At 43.1% G+C, this 22,137-nt stretch overlaps 1 protein-coding gene and 1 pseudogene across 1 annotated transcript in view; both read right to left on the bottom strand.

Moving 5' to 3' along the window:
- The window catches only part of RAB14 (RAB14, member RAS oncogene family), a 44,462-nt gene extending 23,488 nt beyond the window's left edge, over positions 1–20,974 (bottom strand). Inside the window, exons 1-2 of the mRNA XM_011989503.1 lie at positions 20,870–20,974; positions 20,163–20,216 (exon numbers count right to left, since the gene is read on the bottom strand). The gene's annotated coding sequence lies outside the window, so the exon portion shown is untranslated. The remainder of the gene's footprint in view (positions 1–20,162; positions 20,217–20,869) is intronic.
- The window catches only part of LOC105546344, a 38,379-nt pseudogene that overhangs the window by 1,209 nt on the left and 15,033 nt on the right, over positions 1–22,137 (bottom strand).

Below are 22,137 nucleotides of genomic sequence, written 5' to 3'. Positions count from 1 at the left end.
GGGGGAGCTACTGCGCAGGTCTGCGTGGAATCTGGTGGGGCGCGCCTGCGTCTTGGCGAACTAGGGTTGTCGCTCTTGGAGACTTTTAAACTATTTTTAAAACCAACATTTACCACTTATTGGACGCTTACCGTATACTGGCCACCGTGCTAAGCATGCATTTACTGTATTCATTCAACGTGTATTTATGGGGGCGTTTACTATATATACTGCTATATGCAAGGTATATAGCGGTGAACCAGCCAGGCTAGGTCCCTGTCAAACAAACCTCGGAAGCAGGCATCCCCATTGTATCCATGGCGAAACTGAGGCTTGGGTTGGTCAACTCGCTTGTCCAAGATCACGCAGTTAGGAAGTGACCCTGCATTTCATCTCTATTTTGACTTCACTTTGGGGGTGCCTTTGACAGGGAGAAAGAAATGTGATATTTTTCACAATTTGTCTACCATCTGCCATCTTCCAACTTGATCTGCCGTTATCACTGCCCCAAAAGGTTTCGTGCTTTTCGGGTGCAGGGTCATGTTTTGACTTCCTTGGGCCCTGAGCGCTTTTGCCTATGGCTTGTATACACACACACATATTTCACACACATATAAGTTAAATATATGTATAAATATTTAACTTATATTTTACAACGGCATTGATATAAAGAGGACGTACCAATATTATATAACAAAATATTTTCTTTGACCTAAAAGTTCATTTTTTTCTTGTGACTTCAAAAGAACGTAAGCCGGCCGGGCTTGGTGGCTCACGCCTGTAATCCCAACACTTTGGGAGGCCGAGACGGGCGCATCACGAGGTCAGGAGATCAAGACCATCCTGGCTAACACGGTGAAACCCCGTCTCTACTGAAAATACAAAAAAATTATCCGGGCGTGGTCGCGGGCGCCTGTAGTCTCAGCTACTCGGGAGGCTGAGGCAAGAGAATGGCGTGAACCCGGGAGGCAGAGCTTGCAGTGAGCCAAGATTGCACCACCGCACTCCAGCCTGGGCGACAGAGCGAGACTCCGTCTCAAAAAAAAAAAAAATGTAAGCCAGGGCTAGTAGTCTGCGCCTGTAAGCCTAGCTACTGGGGAGGCTGAGGAGAGAGGATCGCTTGAGCCCAGAAGTAATGGGCTGTAGTGCACTGCATCAATAGATAGGGTGTCCGCACTTAAGTTCAGGAGGGAGGGACCCCCCAGGTTGCCTAAGGAGGGATGAACCGGCCCAGATCTGAAACGGAGCAGGTCAAAACTCCCGTGCTGATCAGTAATGGGATCACACCTGTGAAGAGCCACTGCACTCTAGCCTGGGCAACATGGAGAGACCCTGTCTCTAAAATAAATAAATATTCATTTTTCTTGGCCCCTAAAAGTATTGGAGGCCCTAAGCACTGTGCATACCGCACTGTCCCTAATGGATAAGGTGGCCCTGCCTTAGTCCCCCACCCGCACATTAAATCAATCTTTCTCTTAGCATTCTGGACCTTTTATGAACTGGTTCTGCTATAAACAAGTGAGGTTTCACTGGAAAAGTGTGTGAGTTTGTACATCTCATATTTTCAGAGAGACCTGGGTTTGAATTCCTGCTCTATAATCTAATGGTATGCAGTTGTGCATGTCACTTGATTTCTCAGATTGTCAGTCTTTTCTGCAATATGGGTCTTTGTGAAAATTAAATGGGATAATATGTGCAAAATGTCTGGTATATAATAAGAGAGGGAAATGATTATTACATGATAATCTAATATAGGGTGATATTGAAATCCCTTTGCAACCCTAGAGGTCTAGGCTTCTATTTCCATATTCTTTAATAAGTGTAGTTTGTTGTCACACTTTAACATTTTTGAAATTAAGAAATTTGCCTGAGCCAAGTAAAGGAGGAAACTGTGAACCAATGATCATTAATTGCCCAGGTATGAACTTAGAACTTAGACCTTAGCTAGTAAGCTTCCTTATATCCAATTGTCACCTGAAGGGAGATCTTTATGCATAGCTGATGTTTATTCAACACTTACTATGTACCAGGAACTGTCCTAAGAATCTTGCATATTTTCTTATTTAATCCTTACCACATCCCCATGAAGTCAGTACTGTATTTATCCCGTTTTATGAATTTAAAAAAAAAAAAAATGCATGTCATACAGATCTAAAATTGTTTAGGTGAAAATTGGGTGGGACTTGAATTTGGCCACATGTGACCTCAGGGCTCTACTAAGCCCTATTCCATGTCCTCCCTTTATTTGCACTTGTAACACAATAGCCAGCTTAAATGCAGGTCCCTAATTGCTGCATTCCTATGTGAAAGACATTACACTTTGATGCAGCTTTGAACAGAAACACTCTTGTGGATGCAGACTGCCTGTCACATGCTAAGTAATGCAATTAAAAAATAGTAGAAATGGTCAATTCTTGTAATAAGTCCCAGAATTTTCAAAGTTAGGAGGGTTATGTGACCAGTTGCAGCATAATTAGGAGGGACTGTCCATTGGGTGCCAAACATCCATTGGGGTGTCTACTTAACTTTTTAAAAAGCTATTTCTATAAGAAGAGATGTATACTTGGAATATGCACTGCAGCACCATTTGTAATAACAAAAGACTAGAGACAAATGAAATGTCTATCACTAGAAAGTTGTAATAGTAAATTATAGTATGTGTATACTGTGAAATACTATGCAGCCATCAAAAAGATTTAGGCCCATGTATATGTCCTGATATGGAACAATGTCTAGGAAATACTTGGAGGGAAAAAAGCGAGGTGCAGAAAACTAAATAGTATGCCAACATTTGTTAAACTATAAGAGAAGGGCAAAGAAGATATGTATCTTTATATAACTAGACATTGACGGGGTTTATTCCATGTATACATCTCTTCCTATTGTCCTGGATCTGTTGCTGAAGCCCAAACTCGAAAACAAAAAGGCCACAAGGAGCCCACATTCTATACTGAAAGAACTGCCCGTGGCTGGAGTCAGCTACCTTCTAGCAGGGCATTTGAAGAGCAGTTGTTGAAGAAGTCAGCTCTTCCACCAAATTCTACCTCCACTCCACTACTCCCTCACCTATTCCCCATTTCCAACCCCCTCCCCACAGACACACCATCACCAGTAATCTGTGGAAAGAAAGACTGGAGACATGGGAGGGAAGTCAGCCTTTGGGGAAATTGTAATGTCATGGAAAGAGACCCCTTCTTTCTATCCCCTGCAAGGGGACTGTATCCTTATCTAGAACCAAGGGAGAGGAGCTCCAAAAGAATCACTAGTGAGGATTGGATGTGCCTGCAGGCAGATGTGACTGACAGCTCCCTGGATATCTATCTGTTTGGGCAGCACTGATCTGCTCTGCCCCATTGCTTCCTGCACAAAGGAGAACACAGATGGAGAGAGACAGCACTGTAGGGGCTTTGGATGGTGTGGGGAGGGCCTTAGATGGAGAGGGGCTGAAGTTGCTTCCCCTTATCCCTTCCTCACACCTTGACTTTCTAGTCCCAGATTGGAGTAAGGCAAAGAAGTGTCCATCAGAGAGGAGTGTGGCATAATGACACAAGCTAGCCATCTGCTGGAAGATACAGCAAATGTGTGAGGGGTCACCCTATTCCTGGGGAGATGCATGAGATCCTCCAGGTACAGATTCTTTGTCACCTGCTCTGGCTTCATTTCTGCTTGTATTTTTATAAATTGTTTTGTAAAAAATAGATGTTATTTTATCCTTCATCTCTTCTCAGAGCCTAAACAATTAAAGTCATTTTCAGATCTCTCTACTATGTTTATTTAAACAAAACTAATTCATCTCCTTATTATAGGCTTAATTTTATTTGTTCATTTTCTTCTTATGCTTGTGAATTTTGGTTCATAGGCTTATCTTGAATTGGAGATTCCCCCCTACCCTATGCTTACATGGTTTTGGAGTTGCCACCAAGCCACACTCAGACTTTAAAATACTAGTGTCCCAATTCCTGAAGCCATATTGAAGATTTAAAAGAACTAATACAATTTGTACTTTGAATTTTATTATCACATGTGTGTTCTACCCAATTTTAAAAACTAGTATATTTTAATGTAGTTGATTGACTTCCAGTGATACAGAATGTAATTAAAAAGAAATGGTCAAAAAAGCTAGTTTAACCAAAAAAAGTTGAGAGTTGAGATCGGGTACAGTCATGGTGATATGGCCATTGACATCAACCAAAAAAGAAACGGCAATTAATATACTTCAAAATTTAGTAAGTTGACAAAGATGTCAAAATCAAGGGCATGAGACTCATTCGTCTCTGCGTATGAGAAAGGATTAGATTGAACTTATCACACTAAAAAAGGTGATGCATAAATGTAATGATAAGTACATTCTAGGCCGGGCGCGGTGGCTCAAGCCTGTAATCCTAGCACTTTGGGAGGCCGAGATGGGCGGATCATGAGGTCAGGAGATTGAGACCATCCTGGCTAACATGGTGAAACCCCGTCTCTACTAAAAATACAAAAAATTAGCCGGGCATGGTGGCGGGCGCCTGTAGTCCCAGCTACACGGGAGGCTGAGGCAGGAGAATGGAGTAAACCTGGGAGGCGGAGCTTGCAGTGAGCTGAGATCCGGCCACTGCACTCCAGCCCGGGCGACAGAGCGAGACTGCGTCTCAAAAAAAAAAAAAAAAAAAAGTACATTCTATATTCAATTGTAAAAGAAATAGTGTGTCCTTTGAAATAGTGCCCTTTTACCTCCCCATTACACCTTATACCACCCCTCCCAAAAAATATCCTCTAGTGTCATAGCTTATGAGGACTTGGCCCATGACAAACAAATGAATCATATTATAAGGTAAAAACCATGCTTGAAATTTTCCCAGGAAAGCACCACACTGGAGACTCATTTATTGTCATTGAAACATTCCTTTGGCTGACAACCAAAAGTGGATGGTTTCAATTTAAGAGGCCAAGTTACATGAAAAAAAAAATATGCATCTTTGAACTTTGTTTGTTTATTTCTTTGTTTTGAGACTGGGTCTGGCTCTGTCACCCAGGCTGGAGTGCAGTGATCTCGGCTCACTGCAACCTCCACCTCTCAGGCTCTGGCCACCCTCCCACCTCAGCCTGGGACTACAGGCATGTGCCATCATGCTTGGTAAACATCTTTCAACTTTAGATTCACACTCAGTGTGGCACACCGTGAGATCCACATGGAAACTGAGACCTACTGAGAAAACAGATTTAACTCATTGCATGCTCACTCCAAGGCATGCACTTATTCAGAAAAAGGGAAGAGAGATTGGTATCTAAATGATTTCTTTATTGCTTTTTCTGACTTCGTAAATTTAGTTGAAATAATTAGAGTTAAAAGCATGTGTGATGTAACACAACTGAATTACACTGATGATGAAGGTGCTGTTAAGGACTGAGATTTTACTCTACTTGCAAGCTAACAAGCCAGCCTGCCAGTTTCATGGATACAGGCAGAAGATGTGAGACTTCTGAGTCAAAGACAGACGACTGTATTATTCACAGCACAGCAAGCAGCATGAGCATCAGCATATGTGCATCAGTTCTCTTTGTGCCAAAGCCCCATGGGCAGTGGTATGAAGGGGTACCAGCACACACAGTGGATTGTGTTACATAAGAACCCTGAGCTTAGGGAAATCACATCTTTTATAATGGGAAGTAGTTATATCTATTTTTTGCTGTAGAGGGAAACACTATCTCTATCCTCCAAGGCTGCCCTACAAACATCCTTGAAAAGACAGTCTAGGACAAAGGGCAGTCAGTACCTATGCTCACAAAATGTACAGAGACACGAGACCCATGGAAGGTCATCTCCCAACAGGGGTAGGACTTTTTGTATTGCAGGATATAGTATTGTATTTGGCAGAGGGAGTTAATGAGTAAATGGTATGCTATGGAGGAAAATATATGGTTTTGAGACTCAAACTGACCTCAATTTCATTTCCTGTGACCTTAGACAAATCGCTTAACTTCTCTCTTTTTTTTTTCCTTCTTGTCTCACTCTGTCACACAGGCTGTAGTGCAATGGCACGATACCACCTCACTGTAGCCTCCACCTTCTGGGCTCAAGCAATCCTCCCACCTCAGCCCCCCAAGTAGCTGAGACGACACGTACACGCCACCACATCTGGCTAATATATGTGTGTGCGTGTGTGTGTGTGTGTATTTTTTGTAGAGACAGGGTTTCTTGATGTTGCCCAGACTGGTCTTGAACTCTTGAGCTCAAGGGATCCACCCACCTCGGCCGCCGAAAATGCTAGGATTACAGGCATGAGCCACTGCGCCTGGCCCAAATCACTTAACTTCTCTGAGCCTCAACTATAAAATGAAATCTTTCCCACCTGTGCAGTTCCCTTAGGATGCCCGTTTGGGGCTCTATGCAGGACTGAATAAATAGCATTCCTTTGCCTTGTCTGAGTTCTGAACAAAAAGATGCAGAGGAAGGCCAGAATATTTTCTTTATTAGTGATATTGTCAGGTTGGAGAAGAAGATTTTAGGGTTGGTAGCTGAAGGGTGCCACTAATAGTGAACCCCAGAAGTGGGCTGCAAAGACTAGGGCAGGCCTCCTGCTGAAGGGGGCAGGGTGAAGGAGCAGCTCCCTCCCTGTCAGAAGAAGTGCTGAGTTGGGCTTGACCAGGTATTCTCAAATGTACAATCCTTCATCTTTCCAGGAATGGATAAAGCATGGAGAGGAACCAGGAATGTGCTCAGAAAAAAATCCTTCCTCACTGAAACCAGGACTAGGGAAAGGAGGTTCCCCTCTACCATCCATGGTGAGCAAAGAGTGGGGCTTAGAATTAGCAGAGGGTGGGGGGAAAAGAAATAGCAGAGGAAGCAAGCATAATAGTACCTATTAAGAGGGACCCAAACTGAAAGTCAGAAATCATCCAACACTGTAATTGGATTTCAGTCCCAGCCTTGCTTCTTAGTAGCTGTGTGGCTTTGGAAAGTTCCTCAAGATCTCTAATTCTTCATTTCCTTGTCTCAAAAATTTGGAAATAGCAGCATTTAATACCAACACGAATTATTAAGTGAAAATGAGGCAGAGCATGAGAAGCTCTTAGCATAGTACCTGGTAGGGAATAAACACTCAGGAAACACAGGCTGCTAGAATTATTTCTAAGAGCCAATACATAGCTCCTGAAAGTCATTTCCCCAAATAAGTTAGGAAAGAAGAAAACCTTTATCTGCTATCATGGAATTCACAGAGATCAGAAAGTTTTCTTCAGAATAATACAAATAACTGGGGAGAAGAGATGAAGAATGAGAAACAGGCCTTTCTACACAGCATCTGGGACAATTTGGGCGAGGCCTTTACTTTCTCATATTCTCTGTGCTATGAACACACACACACATGCACGCACGCACGCACCGTAGACCAGTCAATATTCATCTAGAGCCAATATAATAAATCCCTACTCTCAGGACAGGATATTGCCTTTACAGATACATTAGTTAGGAGAGGCTAGGTTTTACTATGTAAGAAATGACTCCAAAATCTCAGTGGATTTAAACCTTATCATAAAGGTGTGCTTCTTGCTCACTCTCTATATCCATAATGTGTCAACTGCTTCCCTGTTCCACGCCATCTTCACTTTAGGACTCAGGCTGATGGAGCACACTGCCTCTCCGTGTCTCTCCCTTTCTCTCTCTGGAACGTCGTCAGATGCCACAGAAGAGGGAAAAGAGACCTGGTGAGTGACGTGCTAAGTCTTCAAGCTTCTGCTCCAAAGTAGCACACGTCACTTATGCTCACATTGTATTAGCCAGAGCAAGTCTTATAGCCTCACATTGATAGAGTTAGGGTGCATAATTCTCCTTTGGGGAGGTGAATATAGCCGGACGTAACCCAATCTACCACAGTGGACTCCCCAAGAGCCAGAGAGACAGCCAGCCACTGAGAGCTGCTAATATCTGGCTGACCTGGGGCCTTCTCTTTGCCTCAGTTTTGCCCTCTGTGCAATAGAGATACCAGCACCCGTCCTGTGAACCTTACAGAGAAGGGCTGGGAACGCACGTGGGATCACCAGCCTGCATGTGGTTTGGAAACTATAAAGTACCACACTTGCACGAGAGAGTTTCAATACCAGTATGAGTGCATTGGAAAGCATAAGAACACATTATAAACTATTTCACCCCCTCTCTGCCCACAGGAATGACTTGCCGAGGTTCTTAGCCCATAACCAAGCACTGTTTAAACTGCTTTACCTCATTCAGTCTTCACAATTACACCACAAGGTAAGTAATGTTATCAACTCCACTCACAGATGTGGAAACAACCTGAGTGTCCATTGAGAAATGAATGGATAACAAATGTGACGCATGCCACATTTGGGGATATTGTTGGTAATAATGGGAAGTTATTCAGCCTGAAAAAGGAAGGAAATGCTGACATATGCGACAAGGATGAACCATTATGCTAAATGAATTTAGCCAGTCACAAAGAGACAAATAGTATAGGATTCCCCACTTATATGAAGTACGTAGAATAGTCAAATACAGGGACACAGAAAATTGGAAGGTGGTTCCCCTGGTGGGTAGTGGAATGGGGAGGTATTATTTAATGAGTACAGTTTCAGTTTGGGATGATGAAAAAATTCTGAAGATGGATAGTGCTGGTGGTTACACAACAATGTGAATGTACTTAATGCTATTAAATGGTACACTTAAAGGTGGCTAAACTGGCAAATTTTATATTATCTATATCTTACCACCATAAAAAAGTATACGGCAGCAAAAACAAATAAACAAAACTGAAAAAACCCACAAGTCTTAAAATGCCTTGAAACTTTGAGCAATTTGCCTCACACAACAGATCCTTTAGCCACTATGTGAGTAGGTGATGGCATTTTAGTAGCCTGATAATGCTAATAAATACTTCCAGGTATAAAAGTTGCTCTTAATAATTAATTGAGGATCTGGCTGGGATGGGGGTGAGGTAGATAAAGCACTGAACTGGGAATGAGATCTTGAGGTTAGGACTTAGCTGAAACCAGCTGTGTGACCTTGGCTAGGTAGCTTCCCCTCTCTGGGCCTCATTTTTTCCTATCAGGAATGTGGAGAGGTTAGTTGATCTTTTCAGTTCAATTTTTTTTTTTCAGACCAAAGGACCACAGTCTTGCAGGGCAGTTCAAGTAGATGGGAGTCTATCCCCTCTGCCGTTCTCTCCCAATAACCACCTCCCCACCAAAAGAAAAAAATAGCAAAAAAAAAATTATTTTTTGAAGGGCTTTATGAATTGGACTTCTGTTTAAGAACTTTAAAAACAGCTGGATAAGGGAATCTCTGAGGGCTCTGATGTTCTGTATTCACTTACTGGTGAAGCTGTGAGATTAAGAAGAGGCCGCTGGGTTAACCATGCAGTCATTCATCAATGACTAACGACTGGACTCAAACCTGGGCTCCTGTCTCCTCCTGTCCACTGAAGCCCTTCAGTGACCAGCTTCCCATTTTTCTGTAGAGGCCCTTATATTGGCAGACAGGGAAGAAATTATAGATACCTTTTAACTGAGCCCTCATAATGCAGATGTGATACCCTACCTTGTTTTAACCTGAGTGACTCTCTCCTAGCAGAGACAGCTAGACAGACTCCATTTCAGTTTCTTCATTTGTAACCTCTTTTCCCCTCCCTCCAGGCATAGCTAGTGTAAAACTGACTCAAAGCACGTCCAGGAATGCACCTGTTGATAAGATATTGAGGTGAGGTGCACCAGCAGCTCCTGGGGGTGCACACGGTGGATGGCACCCAAAACCCCTGCATCTATCTTTTGTGATAGTTTAAGCCCCTGCACCTGGAAGTGATTTTTTGTAACTGCATTTGTAACCAATCAATTTTTTAACTTTTTGCCAGTTCTGCTTCTGTAAAAATTGCTTCAGCTAAAATCCCCCCTCCCCTATTTAGACTACGATATAAAAACAAACCTAGACCCTTCCTCGGGCCGAGAGAATTTTGGGCTGAGCTGCCTCTCAGTCGCTGGCTAACAAAGGACTCTTTAATTTGTCTCAAAGTGTGGCGTTTCTCTATAACTTGCTTGGTTACAACACAAATAAAAACAAAACAAAACAGATATCCCAACAGCTACACAAGCAAGCATTTTCAGAACTGAGACTGGAAACCAGACTGTGGAATCCTTATCAGTTGTTTCTCCAAGGTTTAAATTCCAACTCTGCAGTTTATTAACTCTGAGACTTGGGCAAGCATCTTAATCTCTCTGGGCCTCAGTTTCCTCATCTGTAAAATAGGTATGGTGGTCCCTAGTTTATTGAATTGTTGTGAAGGTTATAAATGTGTGTAAAATCCCCCTCCACCATAGCCCCCAATCATTTCCCACCCTCTTCTCTCCCTGCCAGGGAGTCAGTGCCCTCCTGGAGGAGGCTCACAATATAGCCTTCATGGTTGACTCTGGGCATTGCTTCAGTACAGACTAGAAGTTATTTTAGAAGCCCCAGAGCATGGTATCTGCGACAAATGAAGCTAGACATAATTTTAAAGCATTTTTTATGTTTAAAAGTCTTTTGGTCTCACTCCTTGGTCTTTTTTTTTTCTTTCTCCAAGATGGAGCCTTGTTCTGTTGCCCAGGCTGGAGTGCAGTGGCGTGATCTCTACTCACTGCAACCTCCTACTCCCTAATTTAAGCAATTCTCCTGCCTCAGACTCCCAAGTAGCTGGGACTACAGGTGCACACCACCATGCCTGGTTAATTTTTGTATTTTTTTTTTTTAGTAGAGTAGGGGTTTCGCCATGTTGGCCAGGCTGGTCTCAAACTTCTGACCTCAAGTGATCCATCCACCTCGGCCTCCCAAAGTGCTGGGATCACAGGCATGAGCCCCCGCACCTGGCTCTTGCTCTTGACAAAGATCTTTTTCCCGTCCAGAGATTGGAGAGAAAGCTAAGGAGAAAAGGCAGCGTGAAGGAAGGAGAATTTCTTCCTGCCCATATATTTATTTTGAATTTTACAGGTTTAAAGTCTGCCCTCCCTCACCCTGAGCTGAGTTGGGAAAGGTACCATTTCTGGTGGGTTCACTGCTTGATACCTGGCCTAAGTATCTATAAGTTATAAAATCAGAAACAAAATATAATTAGTTTCATCGATAAACGAACAAAGGGCAGCTGGGCTTCACGGAGGAGTGACAAATGCCTTCAAGCAGTCTACATTTTAGGACAATAGCTGGGGTCACTGGTTTCCAAAAGCTATTGGGAAAATCACTTCCTGCATCCTGTATTCCCTTCACCTATTCTGGTATCAAAACGAGAAATCCAGAGGAGCCGATTCAGGCGTGTTCCACCAGAGGGCGCAGCAGGACCACACCAGGCCCTCTGGGCTGCCAGAACTCCCAGCCTGTGGCTACTGGTCCCATTCGTGCTGCTCATTGTTTCCTCAATCTCTTTTAGTCCCTCTGTTTTCCCAATCCAGGAGAACGTGAAGAAGCTTTGCAGTCAGGTGGGCTTGGATTAAAATCCTGACTCTGCCGTCAGCTGAGATCTTGGCAAATTAGCATTCTGAGCTGTTGTATTAATATTAATTGGTGACTTCTTCTCAAGGCTGGGGAATCACAAAATTATAGACTCTTGGCACGAGAAGGAGCCTTCGAGATCAGCCATTAGAGCCCCCACATGTCATGGATGGGGACACTGAGGCTCAGGCTAGACCAAAGCCCAAGTCTCTCAGCACCTGGGCTGATGTCCTCTCAGCTACACCCAACTGCCTTCTTTCCAAAATCCACAAAACGATAAAGAGCATTCATCAGTGAGTGAATGAATGAAAATATTAAAAGCCCTTTCAACCGACGAGCAAGGACTTTCTTCTTTTAGAGCAAGGACTTTGGATCCAGACAAAAGCACAGACTGCTGTATCCCTCATCCAGCTTCAGCAATTACTTGACCTGTTCAGTCTCAGTTTCCTTATCTGAATGGTGCAGGGCATACTATGGGGATCAGAAAAGCACCTACCTCACAGAGTTTCATGAAGATTCAATGAATGCATGCCTAAAATGCCAGCTCAGGCACCTGGAAGGCATTGAGAAAATGCTAGTTCTTTTTTTCTCCCTCCTTTCCTCCTCCTCCTCCTTCTCTCCTTCCTTCCTTCCTTCTTCCTCTTCTTCTTTCTTCTTTCATTCTTCTCCTTCCTTCCTTCCCTCCCTCCCTCCTTCCTTCCCTTCTTTCTCTCCCTCTCTTTCTTTCTTTCCCCCCTCCCTGCCTCTTCCTCCTCCTCCTCCTCCTCCTTCTTCTTCCATAAGCCAGAAACCAAAGGGTACATGTTACTTCTACATGTTAAAATCTCGGTTCCATAATCTTTCTGAGTCTCACTGTTCTTGTCTATGAAGTGGAGAATTTTCATAGCATTGTGGGAGGATTAAATGGCACAACATATATAATAAAACCCACAAAACGGCCTGGTTCAGGGTAGCGTACAAAATATATTAATAATAAATACTAGTTTATCCTCCCTCATGAAGTAAGGAATTTCTAAGAACAAAGAAGGATAAGCCTGCATTCCTACCAATTCCAAAGACTTAGTAGATCACATTCCCAGGAAGACATAATTTCTCCTGAGTTATCCCATGTCATATTCCTACAGAGCTCTTGTCCAAGGTCTTACAAGCTAACCCAGTTTGAAGTCACCCCCAGGAGCTACTGCATTCATTAAGACCTTATCTTTTCTCTTCTGGACCTCTGTTGTAGCATCTGTGCCTTAGGTGGATGAGCGATGCCATCTGGCTGGAGATGTACCTCCTGGGAGTACCTTACTGGGCTGTAGCCACTTGTTAGGAGGGAATATAGGCTCCTTGTTGTATGAGCTTCCTAGGGCTGCTATAATAAAAGTACCATAAACTGGGTGGCTTGCAATAACAAAAATGTATTCTCTCACAGTTCTGGAGGCTGGAAGTCCAAAATCGAGGTGTCAGCAGAGCTATGCTCCCTCTGAGACTCAGTAAATCCTTCCTTGCCCTTGCCCAACTTCTCGTGGTAGCTGGCAATCCTTGCTGTTCTTGGCTTGTGGCTGCATCATTCCAGGCTCTACCTGTCATTGTCACATGGCTATCTTCTCCCTGTGTTTGTATCTCTTCTCATAAGGACACCAGTCATATTGAATTAAGGACCCCCCCCACCTATATATGACCACATCTCAATTTCCATCTAAATTGCATCTGCAAAGACCCCATTTCCAAAAAAGATCAGATTCAAAGGTACCAGGGATTAGGACTTCAACATCTTTTTTTTTTTTGTCGGGGGACACAATTCAATCCATTAACATTGGCTAAAAGATCTCTAAAACACCTGAAAATTGGCCGGGTTGGTGGTTCACACTTATAATCCCAGCACTTTGGGAGGCTGAGGTGGGTGGATCACCTGAGGCCAGGAGTTTGAGACCAGCCTGGCCAACATGGTGAAACCCCATCTCTACTAAAAATACTAAAATTAGCCAGGTGTGGTGGCGAGCACCTATAATCCCAGCTACTCAAGAGGCTGAGGCAGAAGAATTGCCTGAACTCAGGAGGCGGATGTTGCAGTGAGCCAAGATCACGCCGCTGCACTCTAGCCTGGGTGACAGAGTAAGACTCTGTTTCAAAAAAAAAAAAAACAAAAACAAAAAAACAAAAACCTGAAGATTTTAAGAGCTCTCCAATTTACTAGTATTTATAATGTACATGTAAATCAACCAATAGAATTAACATGGTTATGTTAATTTATTGGAAAAGTAATTATAAGGTTTATGATTAGAAATTATATTACAAGCCATATATTTCAAGTGTCATATAAATTATAATTATACCTATAATTGTTTGTAATTTATTAACTGTTAGAATAGTTAATTAATTTTGAAAAAATAACTGGGTGAGTGAAACAAAACATTACCGTGGACTGAAAGGCTTTTAGGCCATCACTTTTCTTATTTATTTATTATTTTTTCAGCTCACTGTAGCCTCTGCCTCCTGGGTTCTAAAGATTCTCCTGCTTCAGCCCCCCAAATAGTTGGGACTACAGGCTTGTACCAGCATACCTGGCTAATTTTTGTATTTTTAGTAGAGACTGGTTTTTACCATGTTAGCCAGACTGGTCTCAAACTCCTGACTTCAGGTGATCCACCCGCCTCAGCCTCCCAAAGTTCTGGAATTACAGACATGAGCCCCTGCACCCGGCCCATCACACTTCAGCTCCTGCCTCATGGACCGTCAGAGTGATCATTCTACAAAGCAAATCCAACTATGTCACTCCCATGCTTAATAACCCTCCATGATGGCCAACAGCTATCAGGAACAGCTGATGAATGAAACTGTCAACAAACACCTCCAGCTACATCTCTACCACTTTCTGAAGCCTGTACTGGGGAAAACATTGCTGCTTTAATCTGACACGGGACAGACATTCACTGGCCAGGCCTTTGCTTGTTATATTTCCCCCAGAAACAGTCCCTATCTCTCCCACCTGCCTGCTTTTCTCTGTTTCTTATCCTTCATGGCCCAGCTCAGAAGCCACTTCCTCTGTGATACCTGCCAGGCCTTGTAATGTCCTCCTACCCCCAGGTCCCATGTACCTTGCTTCTGTATTTTGCAGGACTTCTCCCTGTTTTCTTGGTATTAAAGTGAGACTATTCTACATACCCACTTCTCCCACTAAGCTAGGAGTTCCTGGAAGACAGAAATTTTACCTTGGGCATTGTATTAGTTTGCTGGGATTGCCGTAACAAATAGTACAGGCTCAGTGGCTTAAACAACAGAAAATTATTTTATTCTGAAGGCTAGAAGTCCAAGATCAAGATATCCAAGGGTTGCATTCTTCTGAGGGTTGGTTTTTTCCTTGGCTTGTGGATAGCTGCCTTCTTTCTGTGTTTTCACATAGTCTTCCCTCTGTGTCTGCATCCTAATTTCCTCTTCTTTTTTTAGTTCTGGGTTTTGTCTCCCACTTTATTTAGATTTTTAAAGTATTTTTCTAACTTAAGGAGATTTCTTTTTTAAAATTCAACTTTTGCCAGGCCCAGTGGCTCACGCCTGTAATCCCAGCACTTTGGGAGGCTGAGGTGGGTAGATCACGAGGTCGAGAGTTCGAGACCAGCCTGGCCAACATGGTGAAACCCTGTCTCTACTAAAAATACAAAAAAAAAAAAAAAAAATTAGCTGGGTGTGGTGGTGGGCACCTGTAATCCCAGCTACTCAGAAGGCCGAGGCAGGAGAATCACTTGAACTCAGGAGGTGGAGATTGCAGTGAGCCAAGATCGTGCCGTTGCACTCCAGCCTGGGCGACAGGGTGAGACTCCGTCTCAAAAAACAAAAAAGAAAAATTAACTTTTATTTTAAGTTCAGGGGTACTTGTGCAGGTTTGTTACATAGGTAAACTTCTATTATAGGGATTTGTTGTACAGATTATTTTGTCACCCAGGTATTAAGCCTAGTGCACATTCATTCTTTTTCCTGAGCCACTCCCTCCTCCCATCCTACACCCTCCAATAGGCCCCTAACCTCCTCTTCTTATAAAGACACCAGTCATATTGGATAAGGGCCCACCCTAGTGACCTCATTTTAATTTAATTACCTCATTAAAGACCCTGTCTCTAAATACAGTCACATTCTGAGGTACTGGGGGTTAGGACTTCAGTTCATTTGGGATGTGGCTGAGTGACACAATTCAGCCCACAACAGCCATTTCTTTAAATTTTTAAAATTTAAATTGTTAAATAATTCAAATAACAGAAATATATCATTATTATTATTATTATTATTATAACCTCAAACAAAACAAGCCCTCCTTTCCCGGCTCCTCTCTACCCAACTGTTAACACTGCTACCAGGTCTGTTTCAAGCTTTTGCATATATAAGGGTACATACATAAAGATATAACTTTGGTGTGTGTTTTCTCTTTTACATAAATGCGATCAAATTGTCCATATTGTTTTGCATATCCTGATCTTATTCATTCTTTTTCTGTATGTGCCCAGTCTACCTCATGCCCCGAATCACAGTTTAGCTATGACCAAGCATGTTCAGAACATTTACTGAGCTCTTAAGAAGAGTGGTCATGCAGTATAGGTCTGCTATGAATTGTCTGGCAGTCATTTAATATTGTATTATATTTTAGGTCTGTCAACCTGAAATAAACAGTGGAGAGACCAGTTCTCCAAAACAAAGAGTTTATTTGGGAATAACAGGGAATTGCGATTTTGGGTGCATGTGCTATGGCGGACCACAGGTACACCAAAGGGGATGGGGCAAGAGGAAGCTTTTAAGAGAAAGAAGGAGAGGCCAGGCATGGTGGCTCATGCCTATAATCCCACTGCTTTGGGAGGCTGAGGTGGGTGGATCACCTGAGGTCAGAAGTTCGAGACCAGCCTGGCCAATATGGCAAAACCCTGTAACTACTAAAAATACAAAAATGAGCTGGGAATCGTGGCGTGCACCTATAATTGCAGCTACTCAGGAGGCTGAGGCACGAGAATCACTTGAAGCTGGGAGGTGGAGGCTGCAGTGAGCAGATACCGCACCACTGCACTCCAGCCTAGGTAACAGAGTGAGTCTCTGTCTCAAAAATAAATAAATAAATAAATAAAGGAGGAAATGTACATGTAAGCTAATTTGAAAATAAGACCATTGGTTACAGGAGCTTGCTGCAGGAGATGGCATTAGCTTATTGGTGGAGACAACCGCTGTTGGGCAAATGTCCCTGTGCAAGCCAGGTGCCTTAAGTGGAATTCCTTGGATAGTTTCTGTTATAGGCATACATGCATGAGGACCCTTCCTTCGTGGCCTCCCAGCTCCATTTTGTGAGAGTTTAGCTTAAGTGACTGCATTTTGGTACTGGCAACTTTCACAAGTTTCATTTTTCTTGTATATAAAATGGAGGACAATAATATTCATCTCCCAGGGTCCTCAAATTATCTAGTATTTGGAGGCTACCCTACCATTTTGTCCAAGCATCCATCCTGCATGACACCTGAAGTCCAATATCTTTATTCAGTTTCACTTCCTTGATGTTTCTCAGAGTCCTGGGGATATTTCCTTGATGCCCAGATCCACCTGATGGGGGCCAACTCCTCTGGCCGGACATTTCTGCTGGGGCTCTGTGGCTGCTGCTTCTCTTTACCCAGTCTCCTGGCTCAGTTCCCCAAAGCACACCAAATACCAGAAGGTTCAAATTAGGGGAATTTTTTTTTCTTCTTTTTTTAAATAGAGACGAGTCTCACCATGTTGCCCAGGCTGGTCTTGAACTCCTGGACTCAAGTGATCCTCCTGCCTTGGTTTCTCAAGGTGTAGGATTATAGCAGGGAGCCACAGCACCCCACCAAGTTAAGGGATTTTACGAAAGCCTTCCTGATAGCATTGAGACAGGAATGATACAGGGTTGACACAGGAGAACAGTAAATTCCAGGCAGCAGTTTTACACGACTAGCAAAAGGGAACTGTTAAAATAGCTGCAGAAGCTAGGGGCTGAGAAGACCCTGAAAAATCAGGGTGTGGGTCAAGCTGGCTAAGACCAACTGGACCCAACATGGCGCTGGATTTGACTTAGGTCTCACCTAGGACCTCATTGTATGCTCATTAACATACTCAATCACATACCCACCAGTGCCAGGACAGATCCTGGAACACCCATATTTGGTGTAAAAATGAGTGGCACCAGAATTCTGAGAAATCTTCACATTTTTCCAGGAATCTTCATGAATATTCCACCTCTTAGTTAAAGAAACGCATGTAGATGGAAACTGCAAACCCAGTTGCATGACTGTCTCTCTTAAGTATACCCACACTCCCTTTTGTTTTGTTTTCTTTTCCTTCTTTTTTTTGAGATGAAGTTTTGCTCTTGTTGCCTAGGCTGGAGTGCAATGGCGCGATCTCAGCTCACCACAACCTCTGCCTCCCAGGTTCAAGTGATTCTCCTGCCTCAGCTTCCCGAGTAGCTGGGATTACAGGCATGCGCCACCACACCAGGCTAATTTTTAGTATTGTTAGTAGAGATGGAGTTTCTCCATGTTGGTCAGGCTGGTCTCGAACTTCCGACCTCAGGTGATCCGCCCACCTCGGCCTCCCAAAGTGTTGGGACTATAGGTGTAAGCCACTGCGCCCAGTCCACACTCCCTTTTCTTGAGTGTGTACTTTTTGTCTTGCCATAACTCTCCAAACTTTCACTATTTTCTGATTTGTCACTGAATTCCTTCCCACAATGGCGTCAAAAGCCTGCACACCAGCCAGGCTGAGGTCCTACAGGTATTTGGGGACCTCCTCTAGCTCACTGGTATCTGTGTCATTAGTAGTCTTACCATTCTCACCTCTCAGAGAACACAGTAGGTGAACACAGTAGGTGAAGCATTTGGGGACCTCCCCTAGCCCACTGGTATCAGCATCATTAGTATTCTTACTATTCTCACCTCTCAGAGATCACAGTAGGTGAAGCACTTCCCATGCTTCCTGTCACTGCATACCCCAGAAGCTGAGGGGGTCAGTCCTGTCAACACATCCATTTTGCAAGTGAAGAATCAGGGGCTCAGACAGGTTAAGGAACTTTCCCAAGGTCACTCAGTCAATGCGTGGGAGAGCAAGGTCCAGTCCAAAGCATTTTCCAAGGTTTGGCTAGAATCAGTGGTGGAACCACAGCTAATTTCAGCTGTTCCACACAAAGACATTAGGTAACTAAACCACTTGGTGAGACAGTTATTCTATTTTCAATGATTTTCTCTTCCTTTTGATTAAATCAAGGAAAGTTTCAGGTTGTTCCTAACATGCCAGTAAAAGTTCTCTAACGTAATTCCAATCTCCATTTCTAACAAAGACAGAACAGGCAACCGTATCTAGCCAGAACTTAATCATATTGTTTTGTTTCCTTGTATTTATTTTTATGGAAATGAAGTTGATTTGCTATTGATGTAGCAATAGAAATATTCTTTAAAAATATCAGTTGCTAAAAGTGAATAGATGTACAAAAAAATATTAAGTAAAGAATAGTGTGATTCGTTTGTTGAAATGTCAAAAATTGTGAGATCTGGGGCTTCAGGCTTGGGAACAGTGTAAGTGATAAAGAGGAACTTAAGCCTGGATGGCAGACTCCATCTCCTGCCCTCTTCAGCGCCGAGGGGCCGCCTCTTTCCCTCATTCTGGCAGAGACCCCGAGGACAGGCGCCTTGGCCCAGTCAAGCTCCAGTCCAAAAAAAGCCAGTTAACGTCACAAACTCAGCCTTTCCATTATGCCATTTTATTGTCCAAAACTTCTCCATTTCAAGGGGATTTCCATCTCCCTTTACATAACAAAAGTCCCCTGACCATGTTCTTCCCAAAATAAAAAAAAGAGCAGCCAGTTTTTCCTTCAAGTGCAATTACATGGCAGGCTGCTTTGCAAGGGCAGTTTATTGAAGGCCTGGTCTTCATTAGGTCTTAAGAGCAGCTCTAATTCCCAGCCCAGCCCCCAGAAGGAGAGAGGTAAACTCCTCCCTGCTCTAAGTGAAGACTTTCTACAGTGCAGCTTTGATGTTGCCCTCTCCAGTTCTAGCGTGCCATGTTTCTCTGGGACATGTTTCTCTCCTTGGCTTGGCATTCAAGGCCCTTCACAATCAGCCCAATGTGGAGAGGTAAAAGAGCATTGGACCACAACTCTGGACATCAGGGTTCTAGTGCTAGCGTGACCCCAATTTGCTGTGTGCTCTCCGCCAGCTCCCTCCCCTCTTCAGGCCTGTTTTCCCATTCATAGAAAGAAGAGATGGGATTAGGTGGGTCTCTTTCAGGGCTGATGTTCTCTGGTCCGCAGCGAGAGTCTGAGCTAGTTGACCAGCACATAGTCAAAGAGGCTGAGCTAGCCAGAGCTGAGGCCCAACTCTCAGGCTTGACCACCTCAACCTGGCCACTAAGATGACTTTGATGCTCTGCCACTTTCAATTGACTTTATGCCTAAGTGTGTTATGTCAGAAAAAACAGGTCTGCTGGGAATTAAGCTGGCCTGCCCTGCTTCTTAAGGGATCTCCTTAGATAAATAACCAAGCCTGACAGAGTGAGGAAGCTGCTCACATCTGACCCCTCAACACTCTCTCCTCCCATCCCAAAGGACTGGTTCCAGCAGGAAAGTCTCCTGTTCTGTCTTTTAAAAGGGAGAATAGGTGGGTTTTTTTTTTTTTTAAGTTGCTATAAAACAGATGCCCAGTATACAAATGTTTGGACCATATGAAATGTATAAAGAAGAGAGTAAAAGGCAACTGAAATATTTTCCACCCACCTCTGCCACGATATCCTTTGTAAACATTTTTGTGTTCATTCTTTCAAGTTTTCTCTAAGAAATAGAAAGACAAAAATCTTTTTAATGAAGATAGGATCATACTAGAAATACAGTTACAATTTTTAAAAGGTAAAATCATGACTCTTAAAGAAATACAAAATGAGTGCTTGTCAAAGATTTTACTTTACTCGGTTATTAATGAAATAATATATTAAAGCCAGTTCAAAGGAGAATCTGATTAACAGACAAGTATATATATGCAATCAAGAATGCAGAAATAAATTTGATAGTAGATGAAAAACTGGTTATTATTTTTAGGGCAATAAAATGCGATGTTTGGAATTGTCTCTATACGTTTATTTATTGTACATTTATGGGACAAAATTTGCATTTCTATGGGCAAGGATAATTTGCATTACAATTCCCTCTAGGGGGCGTATCTGAATCCCACCAAAATATGTTAGCAGTGGTGAATCCATACAGGTCTGCAGCAACCTCAATTCCTGCCTCCTCAGGAGTAAGAAGTTGACTGAGGTGCTTACCGCAGAGGAAGAGACTGAGGCAAATTTTAGAGCAGGATTAAAAGTTAAAAATTAAAAATTTTTAGAGCAGGAACAAAAGGAAGTAAAAAGTACACTTGGAAGACAGCCAAGCAGGTAACGTGAGAGAGTCCAGTGTGCGATTTTACCTTGGACTTGGGGTCTTACACAATGGCATGCTTCCAGGGTTGCGTTACTGTTCCCCTGAGTCTTCCCTTGGGGTGGGCTGTCTGCATGCACAGTGGTCTGCCAGCACTTGAGAGGGGCGCATGTGCAGTGTGTTTACTGAAGTTATGCACATGCTCACCTGAGGCATTTTTTTTCCTTACCAGTCCAGCGTTCCTAGAGGAAGGACACACAACAGTTAAACGCCGCCATTTTGCCTCTGAGTGCGCATGCTTGAGCCCACTTGCCCACTTCCTGGGATCTTATCAGGAAGCTGCTGATCACCGGTTTCAGGTGTTTTCTGTTGGGAAACTGCCTTTCCCTAGCACTGGCTTTGACGAATTCTCATTTTAGAGATAGTATAATAAACACCTGATGATCACCTGACATTCTAAGTGAGAGAGGTTCCTCTCCTGCCCTGCTCATGTCTGACTACCTACCTACTGTAACATCAGTATACTTTTCTAGAGCTCATAGAGATGTGAAATAGCCTAGTCAGAGACAGGGAAAGACTCCTATAGACTCAGGTAACCCCCAAAGAATATAGACAACACACAGCATGCCATTAAAAGGACACCTGATAAACGTTCACATTTTGTCACCAAAATATATACTATGCTTACAATAGCTAATATTTGGGGAATGCTTACTCAGGGAGTGTCAGGCACGGTTGTAAGTACTTTATATAAGTTTTATCTCACTTTTTATAAGTATTATTTTACTTATAAAGTACTTTATAAGTATATTATTATTATTATTTTGAGACAGAGTCTCGCTCTGTTGCCTAGGCTGGAATGCGGTAGCACAATCTCAGCTCACTGCAAACCCTGCCTTCTGGGTTCAAGCGATTCTCATGCCTCAGCCTCCCGAGCAGCTGGGATTACAGGCGTGTGCCATCACGCCGGCTAAATTTTGTATTTTTAGTAGAGACAGAGTTTTGCCATGTTGCTGAGGCTGGTCTTAACTCTTGGGCTCAAGTAATCCACCCACCTCAGCCTCCCAAAGTGCTGGGATTACAAGCGTGACCCACCGTGCCCAGCCTGAGAGTTTTTTTGTTTTTGTTTTTTAAGAGAATTTCCCTACATGTTTGCCAATAATAAGTAATATCAATCTTTTCAGTATTTGCTAATCTGATAGGTTAAAAAAAAAAAAGTATCTCCGTGTCATTTGAATATACATTTATTTTTATCACAAGAATTCTTCAGGACTGTTTTGCAAAGATAATTAATTATCAGTGCCAGAGATTACTTTGTTCCTCCTTCCCCCCCCCG

Source organism: Mandrillus leucophaeus, unplaced genomic scaffold (genome assembly GCF_000951045.1).
Source record: "Mandrillus leucophaeus isolate KB7577 unplaced genomic scaffold, Mleu.le_1.0 Scaffold354, whole genome shotgun sequence".
NCBI lineage: Eukaryota > Metazoa > Chordata > Mammalia > Primates > Cercopithecidae > Mandrillus > Mandrillus leucophaeus.
The sequence above is the reverse complement of the archived record's forward strand: the minus strand, read 5'-3'. Positions and strand labels throughout refer to the sequence as shown.